Source organism: Gorilla gorilla, chromosome 5, assembly GCF_029281585.2.
Source record: "Gorilla gorilla gorilla isolate KB3781 chromosome 5, NHGRI_mGorGor1-v2.1_pri, whole genome shotgun sequence".
NCBI lineage: Eukaryota > Metazoa > Chordata > Mammalia > Primates > Hominidae > Gorilla > Gorilla gorilla.
Window position 1 is genome coordinate 128599321 of NC_073229.2, and position 14182 is coordinate 128613502.

At 38.6% G+C, this 14182-nt stretch overlaps 1 long non-coding RNA gene across 3 annotated transcripts in view; it reads right to left on the reverse strand.

Moving 5' to 3' along the window:
- LOC129534278 (uncharacterized) overlaps positions 1-14182 on the reverse strand; it is a 324928-nt gene that overhangs the window by 305514 nt on the left and 5232 nt on the right. For 2 of the 3 annotated variants that reach the window (XR_010134120.1, XR_010134121.1), the window contains exons 2-3: positions 11899-12007; positions 2158-2217 (exon numbers count right to left, since the gene is read on the reverse strand). This is a non-coding gene — a long non-coding RNA (uncharacterized lncRNA). Of the gene's footprint in view, positions 1-1381; positions 1462-2157; positions 2218-11898; positions 12008-14182 lie in introns of those variants that run through there. The other variant, XR_008680801.1, reaches the window with a different exon arrangement.

Genomic DNA, 14182 nt, shown 5'->3' on the forward strand with positions numbered 1-14182 from the left:
GGCCAATCAAGTTTCCATGTTAACCCTTGTTCCTGCATACAGAACACACTCACCCCCTGACCCAAAGAGGTAACTCAAAACCCATTCTGACATTGCAGCCAGTTGAGAGCCCACATTCTGGGGGTGATATGCTTCCCCCAGAAGATGTCCTTCTCGTAATGTTTAGATGTACCTTGTCAATCTCTAGGGACCTATAAACCAAATGACAAGGTATCTGCTTCCCAACATCTAATAAGCAAATAAAGAGCAATGGAATAGAAAAACCATACTAATCATTCCCATATGGAAAAGGGAAGAATAGAGGATCAACCAATCATGGCAACTATTAAATCCTCCCTGATAGGAACCACAGATACTCTCTGCAACATCCATGACCTAAGTTCCTCAATTGTTCCTTTCCAGAGTCCCTTGTTTTGTTCTCTTGAAGTAACTAATTGGTCATTGCCCAGGGTCCTTGGCTTTGTTCTCTAGGACAGGGGTTGCTAAACTTTATTTGTTTTTACAGGGCCATAAAAGAAATATTTTAGACTTCATGAGCTCCATATAGTATCTGCTGCATATCTTTCCTTTTTTATTATTTTCTTTTATCTTTTATAATTTTTTCAAACTGTAAAAACCATTCTTAGCTCCCAGGCCACAGAAAATAAGACCCAGATCTATTTATTATTTATTTTTATTTTTATTTTATCTAGTTTCAGGGCCACAGTTGGCCAACATCTGCTCTGAAGATTTTCTTTCTCCACTTTCACCACGGCCCTATACGCACTGGGTGTTGGAGAATATGCTCTGCTTGAGAACTACACAATTTTTAGACTATTTCCTCTTCATACAGTTTAGGAAACCCATTAGTTGTGTTAGGTATTGAAACATCACAGAATTTCCAGGCCCATCATTGGTTACTTTGGCAATACAGTTTCCCCCAAAACATACTAGCTTTCTAATCTATTTGCTTTCCAGTCACTTCTGTGCAAAAGTAAACACAGGCAGAGCTCTCTTCTGGGTTTTAAGCTTACCACTCTCCTCTGTCAGTCACTGACTTCTGTGTTTATTCCATTGTTCTCTTCCTCAGTTTCATGGAAGCTGTCCCATAACCATCTGAAACAATAGGCTGGCCAGTACCTTTAACCTGATTTTCCTGCTAGAAATCCCTAGGCAACAATCTGTTTGCTTGCTGTTTGGTGGACAAAAGAAGTTGGCTTGTTTAAAACTGCTGAGCTCCCACTCCTTTCAGATTGTAGGCCATAGGCAGAGAGAGCCTCTCTTAACAAATTTCTATTGCTTCCCATCTCCACCTGCAAAATGGCCACCCTTACTTGAACTGAGCCTTCTTATGCAGTAGTTTCTACAAAAACCAAAAAGCAGCCAAAACGCAACATACTACCTTTTCTAGTCACTTCTCCTAGAACCATCAGCTGCAGAGGCAGGTGATCTGCCTTCCAAAGTACCACGGGAGAGTTTTGCCTTTCAAAAAAAAATAGTTCTATAATTAAAAGAGCAGTTAAAAAGGATTCCATTGATGTGCATCACAAAACACCTGAAGATCAGGTAACTTCCTGGTAGAAGACTTGGAGTTTCATAGAGTGAAGAGAAGAGAGGCTATGTGTACGCTATGTGTTCTTGTGATTTAGTTCAGATAAAAGTGTTTCTCTGTCAGTGCTACAGAATTAATGGTTTGAATGTTTGTGTTTACCCCAAAATTTATGTTGAAACTTAATCCCCAATGCAAAAGTATAACAAAAGGGGCCTTTAGGAGATAATTAGGCCATGAGGACTTTATTCTAATCAACGAAGTTAGTGCCTTATAAAAGGGCTGGAGGTAAATAGCTAGACCCTTTTATGCCCTTCTGTCCCTTCTACCATGTAAGGACACAGCATCCATCTTCTTCTCCAAAGGACACAGCAACAAGTCACCATCTTAAAAGCAGAGAGACACTGAACCTCTTGGCACCTTGATCCTGGACTTCCATCCCCCAGTTCCTCCAGAACTGTGAGAAATAAATTTCTATTATTTATAAATTGCTCAGTCTTAGGTATTTTGTTATTGCAACAGAGTCAGACTGAAATAGATTGGAAGTCTGTTGTTTTTTGTTTTTTCATGCCTCTTGTTCAGGATCATTGGTGCAAACCCATTCCTACAACTCTAAGAACAGTACTTACCCATTTTTGCAAGACTTTTAGTTGTTCTTTAGGTGAGCTTCCTGAGTCACGGGAGATAACCTAAAGAGAGAAGCAGAGAAGGGGGCAAGGTTCAAGACCAAGGGAGAAACTGCAGACCACTTATCATGTCTGCTTTAGTTCCTTTATATACCGAATGTTTTGCCACAGCTTAGCAAGCACTTGTAGCCACACATTATGAATGTTATATGTCTGGCCTACTATTAACACTTGTTCCAGGAAAAAGTGGAAGGACCACAAGGTTTTTGTACAGGATATAATATCATGAGATCCATCCCTTAGCAAAATAAGTGTGGACCCTGGGAAGAGGATAAACAGAAATGGAGAAAGAAGAATTTTCAAAAAAGACCTGAAATAAGATGAAGGCAGGAGGAACAGAAAAGAGAGAGATGGGGCCAGGCGCAGTGGCTCAAGCCTGTAATCCCAGCACTTTGGGAGGCCGAGGCGGGCAGATCACGAAATCAGGAGATCAAGACCATCCTGGCTAACACAGTGAAACCCCGACTCTACTAAAAATACAAAAAAATTAGCCGGGCGTGATGGCGGGCACCTGTAGTCCCAGCTACTCGGGAAGCTGAGGCAGAAGAATGGCATGAACCCAGGAGGCAGAGCTTACAGTGAGCCAAGATCGCACCACTGCACTCCAGCCTGGGCGACAGAACAAGACTCTGTCTTAAAAAAAAAAAGAAAAGAGAGAGATGGATATGAGATAATAAAAAACAGAACAAGCAGAGTTTGAAAATCAAGTCAATTTTTTAGGCAAAGTGGACATACATTGCCTGGGTAACAGAAAGGACAAGGTACCATTAAGAGAAACAGTAAGGGGAAGGTACTAGATAGAAATTACTTTATGGAGAAGAAAAGGAGTTCTAGTTTGGACACAGTAAGGTTAAATTGCTAGTGAGCAACCTAGAAACAGATGTTGAGCACACAGCTTTAAATAAAATTCTAAAATTCATGAAGTAAGCAAAGGTGAGCAATAGAGATTGAGAAGCCATATGAAAGGAAATGATGTCTGCTGCTATGAAAGTAAATAAGATTTCTGAAAGAAAGATAAGTGAAAGAAGATGGCCCTGAAAAACGCTTACATTTGGATAAAAAATTATTGTGGTATATGGATAGAATAGAATACCACTAGGCAGTAAAAAGGAATGAACTACTAACACACAGGATAACTTGGATGAACTGCAAAATAAGTATGCTGACTGGAAGAATCCAAAGAAAAAAAGAGTACATAGGTGTGATTCCATTTATATAAAATTCTACAAAAGGCATACAAATCTGTAGTGACAGAAAGCAGATCTGTGCTTGCCCAGGGTGGGGGAAAATGGACCACAAAAGGCACAAGGGAAACTTTTGAGATGATGGACATGTTCCCTATCACTTCTTGACCTTTTGGCTAAGATCAAGTGTGAAAATGTTCTCTAGTGGGATTGTAGTGGTGGCTACCCAGGTATACACATTTTCCAAAACTCATAGAACTGTACAATTTAAACAGGAACACTTCATTATATGTAATTTATACCTCAACAAAATTCACTTAAAAGAAATAAAAGCTTATATTTAGTGGTTACAAGGAGGAAAAAAAGGACAGAAAGGATTTCAAAAGGAAGTGTTCTGTTGAATTAAGTTTAGCCTAAAGCTGTTTCCTTACATATTTTAAGTTCAACCTAAAGATCTCTCCCTACATAATGAACCGTACCTAACTGGATGTGTAAACAGACTGTAACCTACTCTTGCGCCAATCATAGAGTTTCAACCACTCACAAGTGGCCATCTGTTCAAACTGTGTTCAAATAAGGCAAACACTGAGCTGTCACCTATATGGCAGTTTCTGTTCCTCAATTCCACTTTCTGTACATCACTTCTCTTTTTCTGCCCATAAATCTTCTTCCACCGTGATATGGTTTAGCTGTGTCCTCACCCAAATCTCATCTTGAATTGTAGCTCCCACAATTCACATGTGTCATGGGAGGGACCCATTAAGAGGCAAAGGAATCACAGGGGGCAGTCTTTCCCATGCTGTTCTAACAATAGTGAGTGAGTCTCATGAGATCTGATGGTTTTATAAAAGGGAGTTCCCCTGCACAAGTTCTCTCTTGCCTGCCACCATGTAAGACATGCCTTTCACCTTCTGCCATGATTGTGAGGCCTCCCCAGCCATGTGGAACTGTGAGTCCATTGAACCTCTTTTTCTTTATAAATTACCCAAGCTCAAGTATGTCTTTATCAGCAGCCTGAGAACAGACTAATATACCCCACATGGCTGCACTGGAGTGTCTCTGAGCCTACTCTGGCTCAGGAGGCTGCCAGATTCATGAATCTTTCTTTGCTCAATTAAACTCTGTTAAATTTAATTTGTCTGAGGTTGTTCTTTTATCAATTCAGAGAGGCAAGGGGTCAGGTTGGGGTTGATAGATGCCAAAGAAAAGATACAGCTGGGCATGGTGGCTCACACCTGTAATCCCAGCACTTTGGGAGGCTGAGGTGGGTGTATCACCTGAGGTCAGGAGTTTGAGACTGGCCTGGCAAACATGGTGAAACCCCATCTCTACAAAAAATACAAAAATTAGCTGGAAGTGGTGGTGTATGCTTGTAATCCCAGCTACTAGGGAGGCCAAGACAGGAGAATTGCTTGAACCTGGGAGGTGGAGGTTGCAGTGAGCCAAGATTGCGCCACTGCTCTCCAGCCTAGGAAACAGAGTGAGACTCTGTCTCAAAAAAAAAAAAAAAAAAGTGTAAGCAGCTTCATTGAAGGTGATCCCACATAGGCAGGAGGAGATGAGAATCAAGAACCAGATGGGGCAATCAGAGGTCCACTTTTGACTGCTAGAAGATTTGTTTTAATAGAGAGGGTAGAGGAAGAATCTAGATTTCAAGGAGCTAAAAGTTAATTGGTGGTGAAGAAATAAAGGAAATGATGCAAGACTTCTCTCATAGTGAAGAGCAATGCAGATATGGAATCACAGCTTGAAGAGTAGAAGGATCAAGGGAAGATTTTCAGTGTGAGAGAAAGGTGTCCTATCTAGAAGTCTAGGAGCGACAGTTTTGAAGAATGGAGAAATGGCAAATGTAGGTAAAGAAAATAAGTAACTTTTTCTTACAATGAGTAAGTTTGTGACAAAGGAAAGAGGAAATAACAACAAGAGGTCAAAGAGACCATTTGCCTGTGCAAGAGGCAGACCATGAGTTAAGAAGGTAAGAAGGGGAAGTCACAATATAGACAGAGCTCTTCAGGTAAACGGGAGAAAAGTGAAGGAACTCATACCAAAGGGTCTGAAACATCTTGTCAGCATAAAAAGCAGGGTCCTCCATTAAAATTAAGAAAGTAATCTCAGTAAAAGCCTGAAAGAAGTGGAGAACTATGAGAATCTTTGCTAAGGGGATTTCCATCAAAAAGTGTTTCTCCAACTCCAATATGCATAAAAATCACCTTAGTTTTTTAATAAAGTGCAGATATCTATTCAGTACCAGACCTAACACTGCATTTCTTTAATCAAGTTCTCTGGGAATGCTGTTAACCATAATCTAGATAGAGGCCAGAGGAAACCTTCTAGCTATAAGCAAAAGGACTGTGGAGTAGCAGTAGGGTTTCAGGGTGGGAGTAGTCACATGAATATATAGTAATCTCCCCACTAAATGTTAAACTTCAAGAACGTAGAAATCATTGCTACTATGTTCTAACATCGGGCACCATGTTTGGCACATAGAAGGATCTGAATAAATACGTACTGAACGAATGAAAGAATGAGTAGGTTCTCTCTCAGGGAAAGTGGGCAGTGGCAATTACCGAGAGTTGGAGAATCAAAAACAGAATTGACAGAAGAACAAGGAGGAAGGGAAAGACATAAGAGCAAATACAAAGGAAATGGCTGCCCATGGGATCCAGGTAGAGAGAAGAGGTAATTGCTGTCAATACAGGGGAATTAACTGAGAGATGTGGAAAGAGCTGCAAAATTGGAGATTCCAATAAGATAAAAGTCAGGTAAGAGGAAATTAAAGATATAGATATTTGAAAGAATAAAATTTGCAATCCAAGAGAGCTATATTTCAGTGCATAAGAACTTGACAATAAAGAAGTTTCAAATGAGGGTTAAAGCCTGGCTGAAAGATAGCTTATCATGAACTGATGAGGCTGAGAAAATTTTTAATAAATTTTCTTAGATCACATGTCTAAAAGGACATGAAGGTTAAGCGTAGCAGCCAGCATCCTTAATAACTAAACTCTTCAGTAACAAATTGTTCCCACCCAGTTTAATTAGAATGCAGAAATACAATTTTTAAAATCTTATGCTATCAGCATAAGCATTGACTTGACTTAACTTGAGTAACATGTTCCTAGGTTTTACCAAAAATAATATCTGCTTAGGTGATAAGAACTTATATAGACGAGATCTGGTAATATTTCATGTCATCTTGAGGCAAATTTATATGGCTCCATTAAAAACCTTCAAGGTTAAAAATCAGAATGCATAATGAAAATGCTAAAATGAACAATGGCTATTGGCAAAAGTATTAGGACACTGTGTTCTGTGAGAAGGGCTTATGTGGGACAAATATTCAAAGAATCTTGATTTTCAAAATAATTCTTGATGCCGCCCCAAAAATTATTTTGCATCCCAAACGGGACTATAAATTAGTGAACTTTCCAGCTAATGTTGAAGTTAATGTTGAAATCCTGTTATAAATGTTATCAAAAGGATGCAAGGTGGAAATAGTCTCTGTAACAAAGTGCATGGAAAAGTGCCTTTGTGTATATGTGTGTGTGCACAGACCCACAGGCAAGCATTGCAGATATGTACCTGGTCCTTATCCTTGCACACTAATGAAAAAAACAGAATCTCAAACCTTTCTGGGGATGGGAGGGAGGAAGGAAAAAAGGAGAAGAAAATGTCACTGTGTGCTGAAATTCTGGTATCTTCACCTCTGTTCTTTCATGTAATCCCTATATTTCATTCCCATCATTTAACTTAGTGAGAATTATTACTCTCATTTTGAATACACAGAAACTAAGGTTCAGATAAGTTAAATAACTTCCAAGGTCATACAGATACGAACCTACATAGCCAGTGTATCCCATCATTCCAAGGTTCTTTCTTCTCTGCCACACAACCTCCCAGTGTGATTTTAATTATTCTCACCCATTCCATAAATATACATTAACGTACTTAGACTCCAGGCACTGGAAACAAAGTGCCTTCATTTGAATAACACATGGTTCACACCATGATCTTATATGCAAATAATGACAGCACAGTGCAGAGTGGGCAGGTAGAAAGTGGTGTGGGAGTTTGTGGGAAGACTGCCCAGCTACAGGCAGAGGGGTGATGGAAGCCTGAAGACAAATGTCAGATATTTAAGCTGACACATAAAGGATTAGTTCACCTTGTGGGCTACAGGGAAAAGGGATTGACAGCCAGAGGAAACAAACTGGGTTTGTGTTCTGGGAGAAGCATACAGTTGAGATCGTTCAGAAAACAAGGCTCAAAGATGATGACAACATGTAAGTACAAACTTATGGCCATTATTTACTATTCCTGAGCCTGAAGTGCCCCAGGTACATCTATGTCCCTGGGTATGCTGACCATGAGGTTGTTTCACTTCTGAAATCTTTTACACGTCGGTGCCTATCATCCCAATACTTTTATTTTCGAAATTCCTAACAAGAGTCAGCATTGTGAACTCTTCTGGCGCAAGGTTTCTTGGTGGATAGCAAATTGTGGTATCTTGTCAGTCTCTGAGCCCAGTAACTCAGGAGAAATTGGCTATCTATCCCTCAATTTTTGGATTCCTGAAAAATTACAGGAAGCTCACAACTGTAATGATCTGTAAAACAAAATTTAAATTTTATAAAAGAATTTAAAACTCTTAGGTGTATTAAATTAAGAAATCGAATGCAAACTTTTAAGACATGGTACCTGATCTCCATGGGTTTAGTTGCAGTTACATTACAAAAGTACCTATTATGCATTTTTTCTGAGAAGTGTATTTCTCTAAATTTTGTGTGAGATATAATAATATTGCCTTTTTAATAATGTTAAATAATAACATCTCTCTCTCAGTTGTCTTTACTAATAAGATTAATAAAATTTTGGCTTGCTCTAACTTTTTACCTGACTAATGCTAGCCCTCTTAAATTATCAAGCCCAGAGAAGCACTGAAATGTGACAGCAATCATGTCTCATTCCCCTCTTGAGCTAAGTAATTATCTCTTGAAGCCATTTGCTATGTGCACTCTAGACTGACTGATGCCAAGCATCTATAAAACTAACCTAACAATGCCATGCTCTGGACACCGTAACTCATACCCTAGAGTTCAACAATGTACAGACAACTACTAATCAATACTTTCTCTACAAGCCAATGAGAAAGCCTGTCAAATAATTTCATATCAGCCCACTCCTTTTTCCTTTTTGCCTTTAAAAACCTGCTTGTATTCCTTTGGGTATATACCCAGTGATGGGATTGCTAGATCTAATGGTATTTCTGTCTTAAGGTCTTTGAGGAATCACCACACTATCTTCAACAATGGTAGAACTAATTTACACTCCCACCAACAGTGTAAAAGCATTCCTTTTCTTTTTTTCCACAACCTCGCCAGCATCTGTTATTTTTTGACTTTTTAATAATAGTCATTCTGACTGGTGTGAGATGGTATCTCATTGTGGTTTGGGTTTGGGTCTGCACTTCTCCAATAATCAGTGATGTTGAGATTTTTTTCATATGCTTGTCGGCCACATGTATGTCTTCTTTTGAGAAGTATCTGTTCACGTCCTTTACCCATTTTTAATGGGATTTTTTTTCTTGTAAATTTAAGTTCCTTATAGATGCTAGATATTAGACCTTTGTCAGATGGACAGTTTGCAAAAAATTTTCTCCCACTCTATAGGTTTTCTGTGAACTCTGTTGATAGTTTCTTTTGCTGTGCTGTGCTGTGCAGAAGCTCTTTAGTTTAATTGGATCCCATTTGTCAACTTTTGGTTGCAATCGCTTTTGGCATCTTGTCATGAAATCTTTGTCCATGTCTATGTCCTGAATGACACTGCCTAGGCTGTCTTCCAGGGTTTTTATGGTTTTGAGTTTTTACATTTAAATCTTGAATCCATCTTAGACACATAACATGCATATGTTCATTGCAGCACTATTTGCAATAGCAAAGACATGGAATCAACCTCAGTGCCCATCAATGACAGACTGAATAAAGAAAGTGTGGTACAGACACACCATGGAATACTATGCAGCCGCACAAAAGAATGAGATTATGTCCTTTGCAGGGACATGGATGAAGCTGGAGGCCATTATCCTTAGCAAACTAACACAGGAAGACAAAACCAAATACCACATGTTCTCACATAAAATAAGTGGGGGCTAAATGATGAGAACACATGGACACATAGAGGGGAACATCACACACTGGGGCCTGTTAGAGGGTGGAGAGTGGGAGGAAGGAGAAGATCAGGAAAAATAACTAATGGATACTAGGCTTAAGACATGGGTGATGAAATAATCTGCACAACAACCCCCATGATACACTGTTACCTATGTAACAAACCTGCACATGTACCCATGAACTTAAAAGTTTGAAAAAATTACAAATAAAAATAAAATAACAACCTGCTTGTGAGAGAGGCCAAGTGGAGCACTTTCTAAGGCAACTTGGAAATGTGCCCTGGGCAGCTATCCTCACTTTGCCTTAAGTAAACTATTTAAAATTATATTTTGTGCCTCAGCTTCTCTATTTAGGTAAATATTTTGGACATCTTTTTGATATGTTCATTGATTACTGGATTTCCACTTTTTTGAAATTTCATTTCCTGCCCCTTACCAATTTCAAGTTTGAGGCATTAATGCATTTCTTATCAGTTTTTGTTACCTATTGGTACTTGAATTATATAAAGCCTTTATTATATCAGTTAGGAATATTTTGTGAAACAAGAGAAGGTAAAGTTGATATTCGCCTACCTAAGTCCAACTAATTCATTCCGTATCATTTGAAACATTGCATCTTTTTTCTCTACTTTTTTTGACTGAGGTATAACATGCATATAGTAAAGTACACAAACATTAAGTGAAATTTTAGATATGCATACATCATGTACCCATGACCCGGATCTACACATAGAACATTTCCAACACCCAGAAGCTTCACTTGGCCCTCCTGTTCGTGCACACCCTCTCCCAAGAAATTCACTCTTCTAACTTCAATCACCATTGTCTATTTTTACCATTAAAAGCAATACTTTCATAACATCTCATTTCAAATGTCAACAAGTTAATAAAAACTTTCAGTAAAAGTAGCCTTTGCATCATTCTTTTTTTTTTTTTTTTTTTTGAAATGGAGTTTCACTCTTGTTGCCCAGGCTGGAATGCAATGGCACAATCACTGCGACCTCCGCCTCCCGGGTTCAAGCTTTTCTCCTGCCTCAGCCTCCCAAGTAGCTGGGATTACAGGCATGCACCACCACACCCGGCTAATTTTGTATTTTTAGTACAGACAGGGTTTCTCCATGTTGGTCAGGCTGGTCTTGAACTCCCGACCTCAGGTGATCCACCTGCCTCAGCCTTCAGAAGTCCTGGGATTACAGGCATGAGCCACCACACCTGGCCCGCCTTTGTATCATTCTAAAAATTAATTGGAGTATGCATTTAATAGATACTATAATAAAATCTTTTTAAAAAACTATAAAAGTACATTCTGCTAACAGGTAGAAATTATTGAATGACAAAGGTTTTTTTTCTGATATGCCAGGATAAATACCTATAAATAGGAACTTCTAAAGCACTTACCTGTGAACAATACACTATACCAGAATCATATAACACGAATCTAATCTCAAGATCATTGCTGGTTTTCCTATGACTCTTTTTCTAACTAAATTGAGATTACCCTTATTCCTCCTATGAATAAGATGTGGTTTTTCTTGTTCAGACAGAAAATTTACAAAGCGAAAAATTAACTAAACCAAAGCTAACAGTGGGGGAAGGTGTTTACAAACAAAATTATTATAACATATCCAAGTAAACAGTGATACATTACCCCCAGGAATCAAGAAACAGGTCAGAAATAAGATTTTCCTATCAATTACTAGGAATCTTTCATATATAACTAAATCTCCATTTAGAAAAGTTGTGTTTGTTGCTTGTTTGTTTGTTTTTTACTGCTATGGGGCCAATTTTATTTGATAATATGTTTAGGGAAGAAGAAGATGCACATGTTAAGAGCTAGCAGTAAGTCCCAATATTTCAGTTTGTAGTCTCAACATTTGAAAATAGGACTTTACGTTACTTGCTTCTTTTTTTCATTCTAGAATATGCTAGCAAGTAAGTGGCCCAGAACACCAAGTCCAATAGAGAGAGAGAGAGGTAATGCAAAAGCAAGTAAGAAGCCAATGCATTTAACCAGGTGCCAAACCTGGCAGTTAAATGAGGGTTCTGGGAGGCTGCACATTCACCTGAGCCTGAGAACAACAACAAAAAAAATTGAAAATGTCAAATAAAAGGTAGCCAAACATGAAAATGACACCTGATCCCAAGGAGTTTAGTAGTAAAAAGCACCTATTCCCCTTGTATCTCACTGGGTATTTCTGAAAAGCAATTTTATCTAAATTTTTTAATGTGGGAAATATAAATAACATTGCCTTTTTTAATATTAACACATAGAAAATCTTTCCCCCAGAAGAGGTTTGATTGCAGGGTTAGCAATGGAAGGTTCCAGCTGTGTACCTGCTTCCTAGTCCAGACTAGGCTTGACCAAAGGCATTACATTTCTTCTTCCCAAGCTGGAGGCAGAGGCAGCTTAGGCACCAGCCTGCAGAAGTCACCAATTCAGTGGCTGCAGGTAGAGCAGAGAGATGATTATTGGTGGGATACACAGTCGTGAAGCTCTCCTTAAATATATATATTTATATATAATGTATATGATCAAATTTTCATCAGATTTAACTGGGAGGTTGTCAAATAAGAGTAAACATAATTTCAAAAACAGTCTACAGATCTGAGTAACTTATAAAAGTCAAAGCCAGATAGAAAAACTAGGAAAACGAGACCCATATTGAGCAGGACACATAAAATACTCAAAAAAGTTACTATATGAGAGCTAGTGGGTCTTTGCCTTTTTATTACCTTTCCAAATATTGTTTTTATATATTTTACAATATTAGCCAATCCACAGGAGCTTTATCATTACCAATGCCATACTCTAGATAGTCTAGACAGTTTAGAAAATATTCAGTGAAGGTCCACAAAGACAATGGCAGTCATGATCTTCCCTTCCCTCCTGTACCTGCCAATCCCTGCAAGAAGACACAATTTTTTCCAGCTCTAAGAGGCATCTAGATGTGGGAGGCTATAGGGTACATAGATGCAGAAAGAGAGGCATTTTTAATTCCCCTAGAACAGATTTAAGAATTGAAGCTAATATGGCCCATCATAGTGGCTCACGCCTGTAATCCCAGCACTTTGGGAGGCCAAGGCAGGTGGATTACCCGAGATCAGGAGTTCAAGACCAGCTTGGTCAACATGTACAACTAATATAAAAAATTAGTTGGGTGTGGTGGTGCGCGCCTATATTCCCAGTTACCTAGGAGGCTGAGGCATGAGAATTGCTTGAACCCAGGAGGCAGAGGTTGCAGTGAGCCAAGATCGCAACACTGCACTCCAGCCTGTGCAACAGAGCAAGACCCGTCTCAAAAAATAATAATAATAATAAAAGAATTGAAGCTAGCATAATCTAAGTTGTGAGAATCAATTTTTAGAACAAGAAGAATATATATAAAGTAATTTTACATGGGAAGTTTTATTGCTTTGTGGAATGAATGCATTCTATTAAATTTGGCTCAAATGAGCCTACAGAATAGGTGAGAAATGCATGGAATTTAGAGTCTCTATTATAGTGTCTCCACTTCAGGAGTAAATAAATAACCTCTCTAATCCTTAATTTCTTCATCTGTGGAGTGGAGATACATATTTATATCACAAAGGAATGTTATCAAAATAAAATGCAGCATTATATTTCATGGTGATGTGTAAATTGAAGAGCACTAAATGGCAGTTATTATTATTTGTAAAAAGCACGCCCTTTCTTTATGTTTTCCCTGTGGTGTCACAGACATCTGAGTCATTCACTTTTCTTTGGTAGCACTTGTCTGGTTTCTGGATCTCCACTTAAACATGGCCAACTTTTACTTCTCCACTCTCTCCATGGAACTCAGGAATTTATTCTGTTCCTGGTTTTTTTTTTTTCCTGATTCCATACTAGCTGAGCAAATAACTTTGCTCCTGCTGCTTCTCCTCAGGTCTGAGATTTGTAATATCTACTAAAGCTGGGTTGCAGTTCACACATTTCCCTAAAACAGGCCTCTGTCTGAAATATTGTGTACTGACCGGAAATCTCCACTCCCAGCCTGCAAATTGTACCTTATTTTATCATCCTTTTACGTTCTCTCCTACTTTTGAATTCACTCCAACTGAAAACTAGTCATAGCTTACAAGAAAATTAATTTCTTTACTAGAATTTGAGAAAATTTATCCACAAAGAAACAGAGGCAAAGTCACAAAACCGTCATCATCATTATCATCATCATCCAAACCTTGCAAGACAGCAGTTATCAATCAGTTGGAAGCAAAAATCAGAAACTTAGCTGTTAGATGTGGGAAGTAATTTAGAGACCACCATCTCACCTTCTTCAAATGGAAGATAAAGCAATTGGCCCAAGATTGGGCAAGAGAGTACTGAGTGTCCTAAACCAGACATATTTTCACTCTGTGCTGTGACTCAAATGCAGCAAGCTCCCTATTTCATGAAGATTCTCCTACTGGCAAGCATCAAATGAGACTGGACCAAATATTTGAGTTTTTGTGAAGTCATCATGCCTATTTTTCACATGCAGTGGACAATAAATGGCGGGGGTGCTACCTCTTTGCGCTATTTTGCAAGTCACAAAATATGTCATGTCATAATTTCATTTGAACTTCACAACATCAACATGCAGACAAGAGCAGAGCAAAC